This window comes from Pinus tabuliformis, chromosome 4_1, assembly GCF_031772625.1.
Source record: "Pinus tabuliformis cultivar Carrire ecotype Pingquan chromosome 4_1, CPIR1, whole genome shotgun sequence".
NCBI classification, from domain to species: Eukaryota; Viridiplantae; Streptophyta; class Pinopsida; order Pinales; family Pinaceae; genus Pinus; species Pinus tabuliformis.
Window position 1 is genome coordinate 984,914,996 of NC_142303.1, and position 8,335 is coordinate 984,923,330.

General features: G+C 35.3%; 1 pseudogene; it reads left to right on the top strand.

Moving 5' to 3' along the window:
- Positions 1-4,186: 4,186 nt before the first annotated feature.
- On the top strand, positions 4,187-6,846 carry LOC149179436 (actin-like; annotated as a pseudogene).
- The last annotated feature ends 1,489 nt before the right edge of the window (positions 6,847-8,335 follow it).

An 8,335-nucleotide genomic window follows, 5' to 3' on the forward strand; every position in this document is an offset into this window, starting at 1 on the left:
TTGCTATAATATATAGTTTTCGCCTATTTTCCAGTTTCCTTCTTCTATGTCTATCATGGATTTTAAAGCCCATTTTCTATCCTATGTAATGAGCATGGCCAACACTAGCTCAATCTATGACTCTTTTGGATTAGATAGCACGATTATGGACCAACCTTCTATGCCTGTTTTTTGCTCAGGCAGGCTAGAGTTGGTCACATATTCGATATCCAACATGCTTTGTACATATATATTTCCATAATATAATAACGTGAATTTACAAAAAAAAAGTGCCCATTGATGGATATTTCTTTGCTTAATCAAAGTATGCACCAGTGCATTAGCACTCTACACAAACAACAAGATTTGCAAAAATATCAATGTGAGGGAATTTGAGTTAGGTGTTTTAGTGGGTATTATGTTAACTTTAATGTACATAGTAGTGAAAAATAGTTTATATTAAACATTATATGTTTTTTTTTTTTGGTAAAATTCTTGGTCTTTTTGGTTTGAAATTTGGTAGAAAAACGTTGGAATCCAAAATTTGAAGTATAGAATCTGCATAATCTCACTGCTTCTAAGATTTTAGAGGGGTCTATTTTAGAGGGTGTTGAATCCATTTATGCATTTAGAAAAATAAAATTAACAATGGAATCCTATATTTAAACTATGGAACCTAGATAATTCTAGAGAGGTTGTTGAATTTATCTATTCATTTAAAAATGGGATTTAAATAATAAAAAAAACACAATTTTGCCATGAATTGTATGGTTGAATTCTAGCCAAAAGAGCAAAAACACAAATTCAATAATTAGACTAAGCCATTTAAATTTTGCATAAGAAAAATGTTAAATTGCAATTAACATATTATATAGTTTCATGTAAATGCTATTGAAAAACACTTGACTTCACTAAAAATGACCTAGACTATAATTACAAAGTAAATCCACCTTTTTTTGATAATATTACATAAATTAAAATCACAAACCTAAAACTACTTATAATTGATGAAGAGTACATCTTCTTTAAATAAAATAAATTTAAATGGGAGAGGCTAGTTCCCAGAAAAAGCATTATTTGGCCCTAAACATCCAAAACATCCAACACTAAAAAATATTTCATTAACATAAATATATATTCTCTTATAAAATATCAATTATAACACTTCATTATATATCTTCAACAATTTATTTCATTATATTTTTAATTAATTAAAACCTATTTTCTTTTTTTCCCGTAGAAAAAGTCGTAATTTCTATTAGATCAAAGAAATTACATTCTGTAGATGTCTAAGCATATGCATAATGAGGCTGACTGCCTCCCGGACAGTAGCAAAATAACACAGTTTGTTGCAACCATGTACAAGTAGCACAAAAGAAACCTGTTTTTGCCTCCACGCAGGGAGTTTACTGGTCTCATATAGATATTGTATCATAAAAACAGAGATAAACATGTAAATGTGCTCCACGCAGGGAGACTTTAGTATAAAACTGGAAAAAAATTACTAAGAACCCCAGGCCTGTAGCAACCTGAAAGAGTGTCTGTAATGAAAACTATCAGTTGTTTACAGCAGCTGCATCACCGCTGCCTTGTAGAAGAAAACCCCGTGGGTCAAAAACAATACAAAAAAAACAGTGTAGATAGGATGGGACCGTCTTCATAGCTGTATCTCCCTTTGAGCGTGTAGATCTACAAAAGGCCTGTGATAGTGTTGATGGAAAGTTCCATCCACTTCTTCCTGTATTAACCAGTCTTCTTCTTGCCTTTGCGCTGCCTATTAAAACCTATTTTCTTAAATTAAAATAAGATAAAATAAAATAAAATCCTAAAATATATTTCACACAAATAAAAATACACTCTTTTTTTTTCAATAATTACATTTTCTTACCCACCATCCCCAAATTAGTTCTTATAACATGGTTTTATTTCAATAAAAATAAAATACCTAAAAGAAGATAAACTTATCCATAAAAGAAATTACGAAAGAAATAAAAAAAATTCAACTAATAAAGCAATTTGATAGATTTATAAATATAAAGGAATATATTCAATACTTTACGCTCCGTTTGTGTTTTGAAGCTTTGCCAGCGATCAAAAAACTTGCCATGCTTTATGAGAAATGTAGTAAAAAAGAGGGAAACGGTGTAATTATGTTATATGGTGGACATAGCGGCAATGGGTAGTTTGTTGTGGATATATTACAAACAAATACCTTACAACGTTCTCTATTTATCACTACCAGATGGGAAATTTTTATCTAATACTGACACCACCACATTCTATGACGTGGTTGAGTGTTGGTGTAGGCCGAAAAGCAATTACTCTTCAACTTTTGCGCAGAGAATATCCAAATAATTGGACACAATTCCGGCGGAGCTGCCTTCAAATATTATTGTGTCATGAATGAAAAGGTATGGGCGCATGGCTAGGGTTATTTTATTTTAACGAGTAGTTAATTAATACATGCACCTTGAATCTTTTTAGTGGATTAATGTACCTATTTTTCTAAAGAGGAGGATCTTTTTAGTGGATTAATGTACCTATTTTTCTAAAGAGGAGGATGATGATGGGAAGAAACAAGGTTATCTTGAGATCTAGACATTCTAGCAACAAATAAAATTGGTTAGAGTAACACAACGAATTTGTTATGTACTTTTATATTATGGAATCAGAGTCATTGCTAAACCGAATGTTTGTCGATATGTTTGAAAATTAATCCAACATTGTCAAAACACATTCTAGAAGCAATGCTTTGTTGGAAATTAACCTCAACTATTAAAATTAAATGCACTGTCTGCACCATTCCATACTTGAAAGTACAAAACAAATCACATTATGGATTTTTCTATAGGCTGAAGGAAAGCTGAAGTAAATGAGTTTCTGAATCGACGTACAAGCTCCCCCATCCCTACAGTAAATCAAGGTCAGTGAAATATATGTGCAGAGTTAATGTAGTTGTAAATTCTCTATTGTACTACGCATTGTAAGGTAATTGCACAAGTGGAATGATCAAGTGTTTTTAATATGTAATTCAATGTGTTGAGTGTGCACGTTATATGACATATTAGATATCTTAATTATGCCGTAGGAGTTTTTTCTGTGGGGTTGAGGTGTGTAGTCACTATTCACCCTGACCAATCACAAAATTGCATTTTTGTCTTCCTTGATCCAATCAAAACTTGACATGGAGAAAAAAAGTGGGTGAAGGTCTCACTGATTTCATCCTCCTTCCATTTAAAAACCTACCACGTGGAACTTTGAAACAGTTTCAGGACCCATCACATCTCCACCCCGCCCAGATTCACACCGTGGTTTGTTTTTTCTAGCATTCCCTGCCACCATGCTATTAAGGTCACGCGGTGGTTTGTTCCCTGCACCAGAGGGAGCCGAATAGAACTATCTTTCATAGCCTCTCCATAGTGACAAACCTGCGACCAGAGTGAACCGAATAGAACTATCTTTCACAACATCTCCATAGCTAGCCATCTCCAACAAAAGCTAGGCGATAGACTAATCAATTAGTTCAAGCACAACCAAGTGAAGGCCTTTCAAAGAAACCCGTCGAACCTTCACACCTCACATTCGATATTTAGGGAACACGTCCACACTATGAACTTCACCTGGTATGATGCCTTCACACTGTGACCTTCACCTTGTACAACGCCTTCAAACAAAACAAGAAAGTCTCCCAACAGAACATCCACTTGGAGAAACCTATCGTGGTCTTCAATTTGGCTACAATTCAAAGCCAGATTGCCTTTTCGCAGATCGAACTTCTGCCAACAGGCTCCAAATCATCTTTGTATGCCATCTGGTTCTCAAGGGTAAAAGTCCTAGAGACCAAATTCCTTGGAAATCTAATGCTACTTTACTAAACTCATGCACAATTTAGCCCATGAAACCTTTAACAGGCACATGGTGATGATAGGTAAATTTCATAGTTGGGTAAACATACAATGACAATTCAATAATATTGTGATGTAGTTGACTATGGTTTTGAACAATATCTAAGCACGTAAGCAACAAATAATCATTCACATTGTGATGATAGGTAAATTTCATAGTTGGGTAAACATACAATGACAATTCAACAATATTGTGATGCAGTTGAGTATGGTTTCGAACAATATCTGAGCACGCAAGCAACAAATAATCATTCACACTGGTTCATCAATTTATCATGTTTGAAACTTTCAATGTGCTTGCTATGTAGGTTTCCATTCAGGCAGTTCTGTGTTTGTATGCAAGTGGTTGTACAACTTGTTGGCATTATGATACGAGTGTTGTCCTTGATGACAACTCACATGGATGACAGTTCATAGTCCAACATGTTAACAACAAAGGATTACAGATCAGACTCCAAAGATTGAATAAAGAGAAGTATACGTTGGTTCATTTTGCCTAGTGGCGTGTACGTGCAGGTCCATAGAACAAAAAGAGCGTATATGTATACATACACTCTCACAAGAGGAAAAGCGTGTACAAGTTGGAAAAACAAGGAAATTCAAGAGCAAAGAATACCAGAGGTCAATACCATGGTATTAGCCCACAATATTGAGCGGAGTAACGACTATTTGATCCCGCCCAAGAATACCACGGGTCCTAAGTGGTTTTGGTCCGAGGTATTGAGAAAGGCCTAAAAATATATAAGGAGGAGAAGATCATTAGGCCAAGGTGTGCAAGTGAATGGGTTTCTGAGGAATACTTCTATTTGAAGCATATGTTATGTTGCAGGGGCTTTGATTATGAGATGATCTGAATTATTTTGTGCACCTTGGATACAATGTTAGAGAAGGATCATAAGAACTGAAATGACTTATCATTGCATGATCTGATGTTGATTGGGCTTATTCTGATTACTTACGCATGTTGTATTATGTAAATGTTATGATCTAGGTATGACTGAAGTCTGGAATAGTTGTGAAGTTTTAAGTTAGTATTTTCAGATCTATACGCTGGTTCGCTTTGGTAAAAGCGTGTATACACGCTAGTTCGACACATCTAAGTAGCGTATACATTATGAAATATGATGTTTGAAGTTGCAGTTGGTTCTGGTTGTTAATGTAGAGTTTTAGGTTCTGCTCTGTGTTCTAGTGACTGTGTTTTGAATGTTCATATTGATTGATTGTGATTTGCTTCAGTGATGATGGGTTTTCAGTGATTGGTTGTATTTCAGTGGTGATTGATTTTGAGCTTCAATGTTGTTGTTGGGTACAATATGAAAATTGGATGAAATGTGGTCTTTAGATTATGGTGTGGTGTTCCAGGAGTATCAAGTCTGAAAATTTATGAAACGTGGTCCCTGGAGGAAGAGAGAAGGTCGTAGCCTTCTGTAGGCCGGCGTCTACGTACTGGTAAACATATTGGTTAGTACAAAATCCAGGGGGTTGGAGCTCCCTTCCAGTAGCAGCTAGAAAACGAGTGAAGGTTGGAGCCTTTTGTAGATCAGTGCCTACGTACTAGTAAACAGATCAGTTAGTACAAGACCTAGGGGGTTGTAGCTCCCTTCCAATAGAAGCTGGAGAACAAGAGAAGGTTGTAGCCTTCTACAGGTGGGTGCCTATGTACTAGTATGAGTCTGCACCAATACAAGATTGTAAACATGTTTTTCTTATATTAAAAGAAGACAAAGATGACAACAACAGGTGGTTTTTGTCCCGCATTGGGTTTCCACCTTAAATCTTGGTGTTCATGTGTGTTTCTTATGTGTGATGGTTTATTATGTTATTACTGCACATGGTTACCGTTTATATGGTTAATAAAGTACTAATGCACTGATTAAAGATTAACATATGATGAATTAACTAAATCATAAGTTCACTGGATATACATTGGTTGCCTTAAAGACAGTTGCGTGTACAAGTGAGTTACCTTCATTGAAGTAGCGTATATAAATTTGAGTATGAAAAGAAAAAGTTATTGATTTGATAAAAACTGATTCACCTCCCCGCCTTCCCCCTCTCAGTATTATTCCCAACATAACTGGTATTGTGTTGGATTCTGGCGATGGTGTTAGTCACATGGTGCCAGCTTATGAAGGATATGCCCTGCTTCATGCTATACACAGGTTGGATCTTACGGGGTGAGATTTGAAAGATGCATTAATGAAGATCTTGATAGAGAGAGGGTATTCATTCACCACCACTGCAGAGCATGAAATTGTTTGTGATGTGAAGGAAAATATTACATATGCGGCTCTTGACTATGAACAGGAGCTCGAAACAGCTAAAAGCAGCTCTTTCATTGACAAAAGTTATGAGCTCCCTGATGGGTAGGTGATCACCATTGGTGCTGAATGTTTTAGATTCCCTGAAGTATTGTTCCAACCTTCTCTAATTGGGATGGAAGCTGCAGGTATCCATGAGACAACGTACAACTCCATCATGAAGTGTGATGTGGATATTAGAAAGGATCGATATGGAAACATTGTGCTTAGTGGTGGGTCTACTATGTTTCCTGGTATTGTTGACCATATGAGCAAGGAAATCACTGCACTGGCTCCCAGCAACATGAAAATCAAGGTGGTTGCACCTCTAGAGAGGAAGTACAGTGTCTAGATTGGAGGTTCTATTTTGGCATCTCTTAGCACATTGCAACATATGTGGATTGCAAACGCTGAGTATGATGAATCTGGTCCTTCCATCATCCACAAAAAATGTTTTTAAGTTCAATGCTTATGTTACTTTAGTGCTTTGTGAAGATGGGTATTCTAGAGAATGTTTGCTTGAGATGGTGGCAATAGTGCTAAGGTCGAGATTCAGTTTATTTTTTATGCAAGGGTTTTAGAGAACATATCTTTGTAATTAGATGCTTTGAAACATAGTTTTGTGGCTATGTTCCACACTTATTTGTGTTTGTATTGCTAGATGTGACCATAAACTTACCTATCTGTTTCTCATTTTTAAAATTTTTCCCATAGATGCAAATATATATTTTCTAGAATGATGTGACATATTCCTAGAAGAGAAATGACACCTACAACAATATCATTGAAACCCATATGCAACATATTGCAGAACTCACTACTTTAGCGACCAAAAAATTATTTTTCTCTTGCACAAAATTTATTTAGATGCTCATTGTGCAATGTCCAACAACAAAAAATGATATTTTTCTGGAACAATGTGAGAAAAGCCTAGAAGAAAAAAGTGAAACCCACATGCAATATATTGTAGAACTCACTACATCAGCGACCAATAAATTGTTTTGCTCTTAAGAGCACACAATTTATTCAAATGCCCGTTCTACAGTGTCCAACAAGTACAAACGATATTTTTTTTGAACAATGTGAGAGAAGCCTAGAAGAAAAAAATATACCAACAACAACATCATTCCAGAAATGCATTATATCACAAAACTCGTTATGTTAGGCCCAATAAATTCTTTGTCCCTTAAGATCACAAAAATATACTTAAATGACCACCATACAATAAAAATGTAGATCCAATTGCAAAATCACAACCAATCCTATATTTCAAGCTTCCCAATAACAACAAACCCCCCAAATTTACATTTGAAACGTGGTAATGAAATCGAACACCCAACACAATGCAACTATTAGGCAATCACCATTCTCATGGAGGGAAGGAATGATTAGTATCGAGCAGGTTCAAAGGATTTTCAAAGTCGATTCAAAATGAGATCCTTTTGCGTAGGCTCAAAAACCATATCCCTATGTGCTAACATTGAATTTCTAACAACGACTTGATTCAATTGTAGTTCCATATATATGCATAAATAATGTCTTGTCTCAACATTGAAACTAGCTAAAACAACAATCAGTTTAGTTTTAAATATCTATTAGATTTTACTTGAATGAATTCAAAGAAGCTTCGTAAGATACAAAGTATAGCCTACAAAGGGAAAAATCAAAGACAATACAAATCATATTTTGACAACCCATCATATAGTAACAAAATGGAAACAACATACAACCCAAACAAGAACCAAGAAACGAAAACATCAAAAACAAATTCAATATCGTTACCTCTTCCAATAGATTAAAAAAAATGAATATTCTGTTGATATGAGAAGATGTATCCAATTCAGCCAAACTAGCACACACTGTCAAGGATGAAGATACAAATTCCGCGTTGCAACTATTACCAGTGGATTCTCCTATGCTAAATATCAAAGACAAATTTAACAAATTTGAAGAATTCCTAAAGCTCACAATTCCAGAAAATGGGTATTCTGTTGATATGAGAAGATGCACCCAATTCAGCCAAACTAGCAAACACTGTCAAGGATGAAGATACAAATTCCGCCTTGCGATCATTACCAGTGGATTCTCCTATGCTAAATATAGGAGGCAAATTTAATAGACTTGAAGAATTCCTAAAGCTCACAATTCCAG